This window comes from Protopterus annectens, chromosome 2.part2, assembly GCF_019279795.1.
Source record: "Protopterus annectens isolate FY-2018-M chromosome 2.part2, PAN1.0, whole genome shotgun sequence".
In the NCBI taxonomy this organism is placed as follows: domain Eukaryota; kingdom Metazoa; phylum Chordata; order Ceratodontiformes; family Protopteridae; genus Protopterus; species Protopterus annectens.
In genome coordinates, this window is record NC_056730.1 from 113,587,257 (window position 1) to 113,602,316 (window position 15,060).

Here is a 15,060-nt window from a genome sequence, read left to right on the forward strand (position 1 = left end):
GTCAGGGGTATAAGACATGCAGCCGACACCATTACATCAGTCTTTCTTGCCGTGTGGTGCCCGAAGCAGAAGCAGTTCGCAAGTGCCAGTCGGCCGACTCCTGAAATTTTCGTTTTCGAGTTTCAGAACCGAAGTCTTCAACTAAAGCTAAGTACCCCGTTGGGGAAACATTTTCTTGCTCCTTACCGATGCAAGTAAAAGTTAATAATTGCATTACTTGTGGAAAGCAAGTACCTCCTAAAGATTTTCATTCGTACTATATTCCTTGCCTAGGACCTGACCACGACATACCTTGCTGTCGGTTTTGTGCTTTACTTAATCAGCGCACTATCGTCGTCGATATATTTTCGCTTCTAAATATTTCAGTTCTCGGTTTAATTATCCAGAAATGTCGTTGGTTAGCCATCCGACTACCGGGATTCCGAAAAAAAAAACGCAAAGATAAAGACAGAGACAGGCCGCCGAGGTCCAAAACTGCCGACAATGCTTCTCCTAAGCTAGTCGCCAGTTCGCTGGTACTCAGTGAGGCGCTTTCGCTGCCCCTGATACCCGCTACTTCTGATTCACAGGCCTCTACTGAGACCCATTCTGAGTCCGGTATGCCGCAAAATCTTCAACTATGGAACCTGCAGATGTCTCTACTTTGGATGGGTCCAGAGCCGCTGTGCAGCACCGGCTTCTGAGGGTGTATTCAGGCCTACGGACTTGCACATTAAACAGACTCCTCCTTCTCTTATGCCTAAATCTCGAACCATGCCTAAAAAAACAATGCCCAGGCCACATGCTCAGGCCTCTATGCCTAAAAAACAAATGATAAGAATGGCTGAATATCTATTAACTCTAATCAGGGGTAGCCAACCCCCCTTTCTAAGAGGCCTAGGACTGAAGTGGTTTATGAATCTTCTGACCAGGATTGGATTCTGTTTTTTCTGATTCTTCTAATGATCTGGATTTGCTCTTATCTACTTATGAGGGTTCTGATGCAAAGGACTCCATTCCCTCTGCCTCCCCTCCAGAGGATTTTTCTTTTGAGGAAACCTTACATACTCTAAGGGGGCATTTCCACTGGGAAAGCCCGGATTTTTCTGATTCAAAAAAGAGGCTTAGGGATTTCTTACTCCTACCTCAGCATAGGCCTTTAGCTATTCGTCCTGTACTAGACATTGTTGATGATGCTTTTTCGGAATCTAGTTTGGCCCCCGATTCCTTGCCTCCTGCTCCCAGAAAACCAGACAGATACTACAGGTTCCCTGTGTCACATAAGTTCCTTTTTAAAAATCCTATTGCGGATCCAGAGACTATTTCACTGGGGCCCAAGGGCATTAAGGCTTCTACTGCTAAAAATCCTACCCCTTCTGATAGAGACTCCAGGGCGCTGTATAGATGGGGTAAGAAGGTTTACACTTCTGCAACCTTTGCCATTAGGACTTTAAACTGCCAGTTTCATATGTTAAAGTATCAGCAACATGTTATTGGATTGCTTAAACAGAAAATTATGTTGATTCCTGACTGTGTGGAAAATAAAGAATTACAGGATTTAATGCATTCTGCTGAACAAGTTGGAAAACATACTTTGCAATGTGGTTTTGATTCATTAGAGGCCTCTTGCAGGGCCACTGATGTTCATCGTGTTTCACTTTTGCAGTCATTACAATTGGGTTATCCTGCTGGCAGGCTACCCGCAGTCGGCCTGAGTTCCAAAGTCTAGGTCCGGTGTCGGTTGCTGTCGCCTCCTCCCTGACATCAGTGCGCCAGGGGTATAAAAGATGCAGCCGACGCCATTTTCTTCAGTCTTTCTTGCTGCGCGGTGCCCGAAGCAAAAGCAGTTCGCAAGTGCCGGTCGGCCGACACCTGAGATTTTCAAATTCGAATTTCAGATCCGAAGTCTTCATTAAAGCTAAGTACCCGTTGAAACTTTTCTTGCTCCAGACCTATGTCAGAAAAAGTTAATAATTGTATTTCTTGTGGGAAGCAAATACCTCATAAGGATTTTCATTCTTACTGTATTCCTTGCCTAGGCCCTGACCACGACGTTGCTAGTTGTCGGTTTTGTGCTAGATTTAACCAACGTACTATTAATCGTCGGTACGATTTTGCATTTCATTATTTTGGCAGAAGATTTAACTATATAATGCCGTTGGAGCAACCGACTACCGGAGTTTATAAAAAGCGCAAAGAAAAGGACAGGCACCCGAGGTCCAAAACCGACGACGAGGCTTCCGCTAGGCCTGTCGCCGGTCTGCCGGTTTTCAGTGAGGTGCTTTCACAGCCCCTGATGCCCACTACCTCAGAGCCGCAAGCCGCTTCCGATTCCCACGTGGAGCCGACTAGGCTGCTGGAAACTCAAGGTATTGGACACTCGGAAACTATTTCCTCAGATGGGTCCGGAGCCTTTGAGCAGGCTTCGGCTTCTGAGGGTGTTTTCAGGCCTACACAGTTATATGTAAAACCAACTTCAGCTTCAAAGGCAAAGACTAAAGCAGCTCTAAAGACAAAGAAACAAGTACAGCATTCTCCTGGACAGGCCTCCATGCCTAAAAAACAGATGCTTAAAATGGCTGAAGACCTAATTACTTTGATCAGAGGTTCCCATCCCCCTCCTGATAAGAGGCCTAGGCAAGAGATAGAATATGCATCTTCAGATCAGGTTTCCATTTCCTCTTGATTCCTCTTCTGAACAGGAATATTCTCTTCCTCCCTATGAGGATTCTGATGCTGAAGAATCTATTCCTTCAGCCTCTCCTCCTGAGGATTATTCCTTTGAGGAAACCCTGCATACTATGAGGGATCATTTCCACTGGGAGAGCCAAGATTACTCAGAATCCAAGAAAAGGCTCAGAGACTTCCTTTTATTACCTCATCACAGTCCCCTTGCTATTCTTCCAGTTTTAGACATTGTAGATGATGTATTTTCAGAGTCCGGACTGTCTCCTGACTCTTTGCCACCAGCCCCTGTTAAACCAGACAGATACTACAGGGTTCCTGATTCACATAAATTTCTTTATAAAAACCCTGCTGCAGACCCAGAAACTATCTCTCAGGGTCCCAAAGTGGTCAAGGCTTCCACTGCAAAAAACCCTATACCCTTTGATAGGAATTCAAGGGCCCTGAACAGATGGGGGAAAAAGATTTATACTTCTGCTACCTTGGCTGTAAGAGCTTTAAATTGTCAATTTCATATGCTTAAATATCAGCAATATCTAATGTCACTGCTTAAACAGAAAATGTTGACAAATTCAGAATGTGCAGAAAACAAAGAAATGCAGGATTTATTGCATGCAGCTGAACAAGTAGGAAAGCATACTTTGCAGTGTGGTTTTGATTCTCTAGAGGCCTCTTGCAGGGCCGCTGTTACAGGTTCTGTCATTAGGAGACATGCTTGGTTAAAAGAACAGAATCTTGCCCGATCATGTAAAAGCAAAATTATTAGATGCTCCATTACAACATACCTTGTTTGGTGTTAAAGCAGAGGAGGTGTTGAAGAAAATGGAGGACAAAGCTAAATCTATGCAAACAGTCAAGGATTTCTTAAAGGTACAGCCTCCCAGATTTAGCAGGAACTGGCCGGCAAAGAATTGGTCTTTTCCAGTGTCAGACAGGCCACAAAGAGGCAGATACAGATGCCCCAAGGCTCTTGCAGGCCTAAACAATGGGGTGCTTCTACCTCCAAAAGCAGAGAAGAAAAATCACAGCAATACAGGAAACAGTCTCAATGACTTTCCCCTGCCAGCACCAAGCACTTATCTTCTGGCAGCTCCTTTGGGGGGGGAACTAGCACTTTTTGCACAAAATTGGCACATGATCACCCAGGATAAATGAGTCTTAAATATCGTATCCCAGGGCTACAGGTTCCATTTTCACATCCTGCCAAGGCCAAACTGTATGCCAGACCTGCCACGCAATCAATGGGCAGAGGCACAAAAACAAGTTTCATCCCTCATGGACATGAGAGCCATTCAGCAAGTACCACAGCAAGAGCAGGGACTAGGAGTTTACTCAAGGCTATTCTTGGCGCCCAGAAAGGACAAATCCTGGAGACCAATACTGGACCTGTCTATCCTGAACAAATTCCTGGATATTCCAAAATTCAAAATGTTAACTCTGCAGCAGCTTCTGCCCATGCTGGGCAAGAAGGCTTGGCTTGTGACTTTAGACCTAAAAGAGGCATACCTACATGTCCCAATCAGCCAGTCATGCAGAAGATACCTCAGATTTATAGCTGGCTCAATGCATTACCAATTCTCTGCACTGCCCTTTGGCTTATCTACTGCGCCCAGGGTCTTCACAAAATGCCTGGCACCAGTAATTGCTTTTTGGAGACAAAGAGGAATTTAAATATATCCTTACTTGGACAACTGCCTTATTCAAGCAGAGAACAAGGAGACACTACTGCAGCATCTGGCATTTGTAAAAAACATTACTAACAGGCCTAGGGTACACAGTAAATGAAAAAAAATCAAAACTCGTACCCTCTCAAGAGATAATATTCCTGGGTGCAAGCTTAAATACAACTGTCCAGATGGCTTATCTCACGCCAGACAAACGACTACTTATTTCAAAATGTTGGCAACAAGACCCAGTTATCTGCAAGAAAAATTCTGCAGGCTTTTGGCTTCATGGCACCCTCGATGTTCTTCATCTCACATTGCTGCAGTCCTAACACGGGTAGTCCGCTGTCCCAGTCGGCCCGAATACCAAAGTATAAGGCTGACGTCGGTCAAGGCGCATTTGACTGACATCAGAACGTCAGGGTACAAATGCGCATGACCGACGTCATATCCTCCGTCTTTTTTTGCCGCATGGTCCGATGCAGAAGCAGTATTGCGAGTGCAGGTTGGCGTTCTGAAATTTTCTGAAGTCGGAGTTTCAGACCGAATCAAAGTTGGCTAAGTACCCGTTGGGAATATTTTGGTTTTTTCTTGCCTCAGTATTTAACCGGATGTCAGAAAAAGTGAATAACTGTATTTCTTGTGGGAAACAGATACCTCATAGAGATTACCATACATTGTGTATACCTTGCTTAGGGCCTGAGCACGACGTTGTTGGCTGTCGCTCTTGTGCTAGATTTAACAAAAGCACTATTAAGAGAAGATTAGATTGTGCCAGGTTAGTTTTTGGGAAGAGTTGTAATTACAACATGCCGTCGGATGCTCCGACGCCGCTTAAATCTAAAAATGCAAGGACAAAGCAGCGAAGCCTAGGGTGGAAGAACCGTCTGTCCCGGACGTCGGTTCTTTAGAGGGCTCGGTGGAGCCGGTGGTTCTACCAGAAGTTCCTTTGGATTCTCAGGGTGAGACTTTACTGTTACAAGATGTGTCCTCTCAGGAGGTAGGCCAGGCTGAAGGGGCTTCTCAGGTAGCTGTTCTCCCTCCCTTCCTAAGGTGGTTAGGCCCTCCCTTCTGTTTCCAAGGCTCCTTCTAGAGGTAGGCCAGGGTTAACTTCAGTGGGGTCTCCCCTAGTTCTTCAGGGTCTCTGCCTAAGAAACATATGCTTAAAATGGCAGAAGATTTGATTACTATGATTAGAGGTTCTTTACCTCCCCCTGATAAGAGGCCTAGGGTGGAACCTGAGCTTGAAAGTTATGAGCAGTGTTTGGAGGCTTCTGAGTCTTCGGCTGAAGACTTGCAGGAGTATCCTCCTTATTCTGATTCTGATGTAGATGACTCTACACCTTGCTTCTCCTCCTGAGGATTTTTCTTTTCAGAGACCCTTCATTCCATGAGGGAGCATTTTAAATGGGAAGGTCAAGATTTCTCTGATTCTAGGAAAAGGCTTAGGGAATTTTTGTTTCTACACCAGCATAGGCCTTTAGCTATACCTCCTGTTCTGGATGTGGTAGCGGATGTTTTGCAGAGGCTTCCCTGAACCCTGATTCTTTGCCTCCTGCCCCAGTTAAACCGGACAGGTATTATAGGGTGCCTGAAGCTCATAAGTATCTTTTTAAGAGTCCCAGGGCAGACCCAGAAACTGTTTCTCAGGGCCCTAAAGGTGTTAAGGCTTCTGTTGTTAAAAATCCTGTTCCTTCTGATAAAGAGGCAAGGGCTTTGGATAGATGGGGGGAAAAGGTGTATACTTCTTCCACTTTAGCCATGAGGGCTTTGAATTGCCAGTTTCACATGTTGAAATACCAAAATTATCTCCTTTCACAATTGAAGTCTAAGGTAGATGCTCTGGCGGAAGGTATTGAGTGTAAAGAGTTGCAGGATTTAGTTCATGTTTCTGAACAAGTGGGTAAGCATTCCTTGCAATGTGGTTTTGATGCTGTACAGGCCTCTTGAGGGTGGCAGCCACTGGTTCTGTTCTTCGAGCACGCCTGGCTCAAGGATCAGAATTTAGCTGAACATGTAAAGACAAGGATTTTAGCTGCTCCTTTACAATCTGATGTGTTATTTGGTGCGCCTGTGGGCAGTTTTAAAGAAAATGGAGGACAAGGCTAAGTCTATGCAGACTGTTAAAGATTTTTGCAGGTTCAGCCTCCAAAGTTTAGTAGAATTTGGCCTACTAAGGGGTGGACTTATCCTTCTTATGATTCTCAGTCTAGGGGTAGATCTAGACGTGGTAGGGGCAGAGCTCAAGGTTCTTTTAGGCCTAGAGCAGGCAGTTCGCCTGCCCAGTCTTCTGGTGAGGGCAGGGGTCAGTCCTTTCGTAAGCAGACCCAATGACTTGCCTTTTCAGCTGCCAGAGCCTTCTCGTCTGGCAGCACCTTTGGGAGGAAGGCTGGCACTTTTCAAAAAAAACTGGAGTGTTATTACCCAAGACAGATGGGTATTGGATATCGTTCACCACGGTTACAGGTTTTATTTCCATACCTTGCCTCCTTTCAAAGGCATGCCAGACATTCCTCCTCTACAAAGACAACAGGCTCACAAGCAAATTTCTCTGTTGCTCCAGATAGGGGCCATTCAGCCGGTTCCTGTGCCAGAAAGGGGCCTAGGATTTTATTCTCGCCTGTTCCTAGTACCAAAAAAGGGGAACACGTGGAGACCAATTTTGGATTTGTCTATCCTCAACACTTATTTGGACATTCCCAAGTTCAAAATGTTGACGTTACAACAGCTTTTACCTCTGCTGGGCAAAGATCACTGGATGGTAACTTTAGATCTCAAGGAGGCTTACCTTCATGTGCCTATCAGACTCAGTTGCAGGAAGTATCTGCGTTTTCGAGCTGGAAATTCCCATTATCAGTTCTCTGCATTGCCCTTTGGCTTATCTACTGCGCCCAGAGTATTCACAAAAGTTCTGGCTCCAGTTGTAGCTTTTTTCAGGCTAAAAGGAATACAAATCTATCCTTACTTGGACGACTGTCTGATTCTGGCTCAAGAAAAGGACGAGCTTCTTCAGCATCTGGATTATGTGGTAGCAGTGCTAAGATGCCTGGGGTATTCTGTGCCCGAAATAAAGTCCAGTCTAGTACCCTCTCAAGACATGTGCTTTCTGGGTGTGAGACTGAATACAGCAGCCCAGATGGCCTTTTTAACCCCGGACAAACAAAAGAGTCTATCCCTTTACTTCCATCAACTATCTCATCAGTCCGTGCTGACTGCAAGGACAGTCCTTCAAGCATTAGGGTTCATGGCATCTTGTATTCTGGTGCTTCCCAATGCCAAACTGCATATGAGGAAGCTACAATGGTATCTCAAAATGTATGGACACAGCACTGCCAGGATCTGGACACTGTCATTCAAATAATACCTTGCATTCAAAAGGAATTTTTGTGGTGGGCTCAGGAATGTCACCTAAACAAGGGACTCTCTGTGACCCGGCCAGAGGCGAGTCAGATTCTAACGACAGATGCCTCAGACATAGCTTGGGAGCTCATCTGAATGGAAAGTGGATACAAGACAAGTGGCCTGCCAGACTACAGCATCTACATATCAACATGAAGGAGATGTTAGCAGTCCAGTTTGCATTGAAGGCTTTCAAGGAGTTACTTCTTCCAGGGCAGGTGTTGATTCTAACAGACAACACAACTGTCATGTGGTACATCAACAAGCAAGGGGGAACACATTCTTATCCTCTATGCAGGCAAGCAATGATTTTGTGGAGACTGCGCTCAGCTTGCAGCTTACTCTTCAAGCAAGGTTTCTGCCAGGAGCACAGAACTCCTTAGCAGATGTGTTAAGCAGGCAAATCATGGATCCCCACAGTGGAAACTGGATCTTCATGTATTTCAAAATTGACAGTGTCATGGGGAACTCCAGACATAGATCTGTTCGCTTCTCCACTAAACCACCAGCTGCCAAAGTTTTGCACGAAAAGTTATCATCACACAGCTTGGAAAGTGGATGCTCTTTCGTTCAGTTGGGAAAATCTTCATGTGTATGCCTTTCCACCTCTGCCTCTCCTCCCAAAGGTACTCCTAAAGGTCAGACAAGACAAGCCAAGGATGATTTTGATAGCTCCAGATTGGCCTCGGCAACACTGGTACCCATTACTGAGGAATCTGGTAAGAAAGCCTCCATGGCCTTTACCTTTGATTCCACACCTTTTGTCTCAGAGGGACGGTCATCTACTCAATGTCAAGCTTCACTCTCTTCATCTAACAGCCTGGCATATTCTCTTTTGAACCACAGCAGGTCTCAACTTCCTCAACAAGTTTTGAATGTGATTACGGAAGCCAGAAGACCTAGTACACGTAAGGTGTATGCAGAAAAATGGAAGAGATTTTTATTTTGGAGTGCAGCAAAGGATTTGGATGTTTCTGAGCCTAATTTGAGTGTGGCTCTTCAATATCTTACTGAGCTATTGGACAAAGGTTTGTCTTTCTCTTCCATTAAGATTCATGCTGCAGCAATTTCAGCTCACTATGATTGTGACCCACCATTGTTTTCTCATCCTTTGTTCAAGCAATTTCTTAGAGGGGCAAAGAATATAAGACCCCCACGAAGAGCTCCTACTCCTGCTTGGGACCTCAATTTTGTGTTGGAGAAATTTACTCTACAACCTTTTGAGCCTGCGGCTACTGCTGAGTTGAAATACTTGTCATGGAAGACTGCTTTTTTGTTGGCCATTACTTCTGCAAGAAGGGTTTCTGAATTGCAGGCCCTTATGGCGGTGGAGCCTTTTTTGATTTTTCATAAGGATAGGGTATCATTACGTACTAATCCTTCATTTATGCCTAAGGTGGTTTCTAGTGTGGCTTTAAACCAAACTATTCATTTGCCTACTTTTTATGCAGATCCCCAAAATAGGGGGGAAAAGATTTTGCACACTTTAGATGTACACAGGCAGTTGTGTTATTATTTAAGCAGGACTAGGGATTTTAGGCAGTCTCAGCAGTTGTTTGTTTCTTTTGCTTTGAGTTCTCAGGGCAAGCCTGTGTCAAAACAAACTATTTCTAAGTGGATTGGGTTTTGCATTGCATTCTGTTACTCCCATCATGGCAAAGAGATTCCAGCTGGGATTAGGCCTCATTCCACTAGGGTCTTCTGACATCTGGGGCAAGAAAAGACTGAGGATATGACGTCGGTCATGCGCATTTGTACCCTGACGTTCTGATGTCAGTCAAATGCGCCTTGACCGACGTCAGCCTTATACTTTGGTATTCGGGCCGACTGGGACAGCGGACTACCCGTGTTAGGACTGCAGCAATGTGGATCTTCGAACATCTACATTTATGGTAGGTACAAAACTGTACTTTCTGCTAATTCCATATGCAAGACTGCATATGAGGAAACTTCAATGGTATCTAAAAAGTGTTTGAACTCAACATTGCCACAGCCTGGAAACAATTACCCTCATTCCCTGCCTGCAGCAGGAGTTTCGATGGTGGGCAAAAGCCTGTCACCAAAACACAGAACAGCCATTCACTTTACCCACAGCCAGGCAGACATTGACAACAGATGCATCAGATTATGCCTGGGGGGCCCATATGGCAGGAAGATGTATTCAGGGCACATGGTCCGCAAGTCAAATTAATCTACATATCAATCAAAAAGAGATGCTGGCAGTTCAAAATGCCCTGACAGCCTTCAAGGATCTACTTCATCCAGGACAACTACTGATAAAGACGGACATTACCACAGTCATGTGGTACATAAACAAGCAAGGGGGCACACATTCCTACCCCCTCTGCAGACTAGCCATGAACTTGTGGGACACAGCATTGACTTACCATGTACATCTGCAAGCACAATTCTTGCCAGGAAGGATAAATACTCTAGCAGATGAACTAAGCAGAAGCCTAATGGATCACCACGAGTGGAAATTGGATCCACAAGTCTTCAGCATGATAACAAGGAAATGGGGATGCCTGGACATAGACCTATTTGCCTCCCCTCACAATTGTCAACTACAAAGATTCTGCACAAGGACTTATCACAAGCAAGCATGGAATGTGGATGCTCTATCTTTCAGCGGGAAAAACCTTACAGTATATGCCTTTCCTCCTCTGCCTCTCCTCCCCAAGGTACTCCTCAAGGTCAGACAAGAGAAGCCAAAAATTATACCGATTGCCCCAGACTGGCCCCGCCAGCACTGGTACCCAATCCTAAAGAGCTTGTCTTAATGCCCAGCTTAGACATTACCTCAAATTCCTCACTTATTGACCCAACAAGACAGTCAGATACTGCACAAGCCAACTCAGGACCTTAAACCTGGCAGCATGGCGGATAATGTAGCCATTCAAGGCACACCTCTTTCTAAAGCAGTCATGGATGTTATTTTGGAGGCTAGGAGGCCTAGCACCAGAAAATCTTATGCAGAAAAATGGAAGAGATTCTGTGCTTGGAACCAGGCGCAAGGTATTGACACGACCTCAGATTTTGCAATACTTAACTGAGATGCTGGATAAAGGCCTTTCCTTTTCATCAATTAAAATTCATGCCTCTGCCATTTCAGCTCATTACAATACAGAACCACCTATTTTTTCTCATCCATTACTAAGGCAGTTCCTCAGAGGGGCCAAAAACATAAGACCCCCAAGGAGAGCACCAATACCTGCATGGGACTTCAACTATGTCTTGGAAAAACTTACACTGCCGCCGTTTAAGCCATCCTCTGCAGCTGATATAAAATTCTTATCCTGGAAAACGGCTCTGCTCCTAGCAATAACCTCCGCTAGACGAGTCTGAGTTACAGGCACTCATGGCTGTGGAACCTTTTATCATTTTCCATCCTGACAGGGTTTCTCTGAGTACAAACCCTACATTTATGCCTAAGGTAGTTACCAGGGTGGCCCTTAAACAATTCACTTGCCTACCTTTTACCCAAACCCACAGAATAAGGGTGAGAGACTTCTGCATTCTTTGGACATTCACAGACAGCTACACTTCTACTTGGACAGAACCAAATCTTTCGGAAAGACTGAACAACTTTTAGTAGCATATGCTGCAGGATCACAAGGAAAGCCTATTTCAAAGCAGACTGTTTCAAAGTTGATAGGCCACTGCATTCATTTCTGCTATTCACAGCATGGCAAATCAGTGCCTAAGGGCATTAGGCCACATTCCACCAGAGCAGCAGCCACTTCAGCTGCCTTCCTCAGAGGAGTACCAACCAAAGACATCTTAGAGGCTGCAACTTGGAGTTCAGTGCATACTTTTACAAAGCACTATCACTTACCTCTCTACTCTAAATCCAGGGCAGGCTTTGCCACTGCATTTCTGCAGGGCCTGGTACCCTCTCCTAATCCTATTTAGCACCAGCCTCCCAACCATAGCTTTGGGATTCAACCCAATTGTAATGACTGCAACAGTGAAACACGATGAACATAGTACAGTTGTGTACCTACCATAAATGTAGATGTTTGAGTGTATTCACTGTTGCAGTCCAGGTTACCCTCTCACCATCCCCCTTTTCCTTGCTGAGACTTATCTGTACTTCTCTATTCTATACAACCTATGTGGTGTATTTGCTTGTAGGTGAAGGAAAAGTTGTTTTTTGGTTATGCATGCTTATTGGCATTAGTGAGCCTACTATTTTAGGGGCACCTGACATCTGGAGCAAGAAAAACTGAAGAAAATGGTGTCGGATGCATCTTTTATACCCCTGGTGCACTGACGTCAGGGAGGAGGCGACCGCAACCGACGCCGGACCTAGACTTTGGAACTCAGGCCGACTGCATAGCCTGCCAGCAGGATAACCCAATTGTAATGACTGCAACAGTGAATACACTCGAACATCTACATTTATGGTAGGTACACAACTGTACTTTACTGGGTCTGTGCTTAGAAGGCATGCTTGGCTTAAGGAGCAATCTTTGCCTGATCATGTTAAAGCTAAATTGTTGGATGCTCCCTTAAATCAGGGCCACCTGTTTGGCAACAAGGCTGAGGAATTTCTTAAAAAGATGGAAGATAAAGCTAAATCTATGCAAACTGTTAAAGATTTCTTACAAGTTCAGCCTCCTAGATTTAGTAGGCACTGGCCCTCTAAGAATTGGTCCTTTCCAGCCCCTTCCAGGTCTTCTTAAGCCAAACGCAGACACAGCAAAAACCCTAGGTTTCAGTCCCAGGGGACACACAGGACTAAGCAGAGGGGGGTCTCCACTTCCAAGTCTGGGAGTAATAAGACTCCCCCCTATGGTAAACTGTCTCATTGACTTCCTTTTAAAATTTCCAAGCACTTATCAACTGACTGCCCCTTTGGGGGGAAAGATTGCGCTTCATGCAAAGAACTGGGAACTCATTACCCAGGACATATGGGTTTTAAATATAGTGTCCTAGGGATATAGATTTCACTTCCACACGTTGCCAACACCAAGCGGGTGGCCGGACCTACCCTCAAATCAGTGGACAGAGGCCCAAAAACAAGTACTTTCTCTCTTAAGCATGGGGGCTATTCAGCTGGTACCAGAAGAGGAAAAGGGACAAGGTTTCTACTCAAGACTTTTCCTGGTACCCAGAAAAGACAATTCATGACGTCCTATCCTGGACCTGTCTACTCTAAACACCTTTTTGGAGATTCCAAAATTCAAGATGCTGACTCTTCACCAATTACTTCCTATGCTAGGCAAAGATGCCTGGTTGGCAACACTAGATTTAAAAGAAGCATACCTGCACATCCCAATCGGGGAATCTTGCAGAAGATACCTACGCTTCAAAGCAGGCTTCTGCACTACCCTTTGGCTTATGTACTGTACCCAGGGTATTCACAAAGTGCCTAGCTCCAGTTATTGCATTTTGCAGGCAAAGAAATATTCAAATATACCCATACCTGGACAATTGTAACTTGTCTGGGGTACACCATAAACGAAAAGAAATCACACCTGGTACCCTGTCAACAAATTATATTCCTGGGAGCAAGCTTGAATACAACTTCCCAGATGGGCCTACCTCATGCCAGAGAAACAAATTCATTTGACAACCTACTTCAAACAAGTGGACACAAAAACCCTGCTATCTGCAAGGCAAATACTGCAAGCCCTGGGGTTCATGGCCTCCTGCATTCTTCTAATTCCATATGCAAAACTGCATATGAGGAAACTACAGTGGTATCTGAAAAGACTATGGTGTCAACATTCTCAGGATCTAGAAGCAATGATACCTATCATACCGTGCTTACGCCTAGAGTTCCTTTGGTGGGCAGAGGCCTGCCACCAAAACAAGGGACTACCTTTCACACCACCCCCTGCCGCCCAAACCCTAACAACAGACTCATCAGACTATGCATGGGGGGCTCACCTGGCAGGGAAGTGCATTCAGGGCAAATAGAACCCAAGTCAAATGCACCTACATGTCAATCAAAAAGAAATGTTAGCTGTACAGAATGCTCTGACAGCCTTCAAGGACCACATTCTTCCAGGACAACTAATGGTAAAGGCGGACAACACCACTGTTATGTGGTACATAAACAAGCAGGGGGGGTACACATTCTTACCCCCTCTGCAGACTAGCCATGGCATTGTGGAACACAGCCTTGAGCTACCAAGTGCACCTACAAGCTCAATTCCTGCCAGGAAAATTAAATACACTGGCAGACAGACTAAGCAGAAACTTCATGGACCCACACGAGTGGAAACTGGAACCAAGGATTTTCAACATGTTGACAAGCAAATGGGGGAGCCCAGATATAGACCTGTTTGCCTCTCCCCAGAACTACCAATTGGACACATTTTGCACAAGGACTCCCCACAAACAAGCCTGGAAAGTGGATGCTCTGTCCTTCAGCTGGATAAACCTATCAGTCTATGCCTTCCCCCCCTCTGCTCTCCAAAGTACTACTAAAAATCAAACGGGACAAACCAAGGATGATTTTGCTTGCTCTAGATTGGCCATGCCAACACTGGTACCCTCTCCTGCGCAGTGTGTCACGGTTATCCCCATGGCACCTGCCTCAGGCTCCTTCCCTGTTGTCTCAGCGGGAGAACCAGATTCTGCACCCTCAGCTTCTAACACTGAACTTTGCAGCCTGGATAATTACATAATCTCTCATTTACCATCCCTCAGTAAACCTGTGATGGATATCATTTTAGAGGCAAGGAGGCCTAGCACTAGAAAATCCTATGCTGAAAAATGGAAAAGATTCTGTGCCTGGAATCAATCTCAAGGAATGAGCACAGCAGCGCCCAGTTTACCTCAGATTTTACAATACTTAACTGAGATGCTTCACAAGGGCCTGTCTTTTTCCTCCATTAAAATCCATGCCTCAACCATTTCACCTCATTATAACACAGAACCCCCCCCCCTTCTCTCATCCACTGCTCAAGCAGTTCCCCAGAGGGGCCAAAATTTTGAAGCCACGCAGGAGAGCTCCAACCCCAGCCTGGGACCTTAACTTTGTTTTGGAGAAACTCACTCTCCCTCCTTTCGAGCCAGCTGCTACTGCAGACTTAAAATTTCTTTCTTGGAAAACAGCTTTCCTTTTAGCAATCACTTCAGCCTGAAGGGTATCTGAATTACAAGCCCTTATGGCAGTGGAGCCTTTCATCATCTTTCATGCAAACAGGATGTCCCTCAGAACCAATCCATCCTTCATGCCCAAGGTGGTATCCAGTGTGGGTCTTAATCAGTCCATTAATTTGCCAACCTTCTTTCCCAACCCACAGAATAAAGGGGAACGGATACTACATTCCTGCGATGTGCACAGACAACTCAGATTCTACTAGGACAGGACTAAACC

General features: G+C 45.2%; 1 protein-coding gene across 1 annotated transcript in view; it reads left to right on the forward strand.

Moving 5' to 3' along the window:
* MAP3K1 (mitogen-activated protein kinase kinase kinase 1) overlaps positions 1-15,060 on the forward strand; it is an 886,724-nt gene that overhangs the window by 181,701 nt on the left and 689,963 nt on the right. The gene's annotated exons all lie outside the window — the stretch shown is intronic.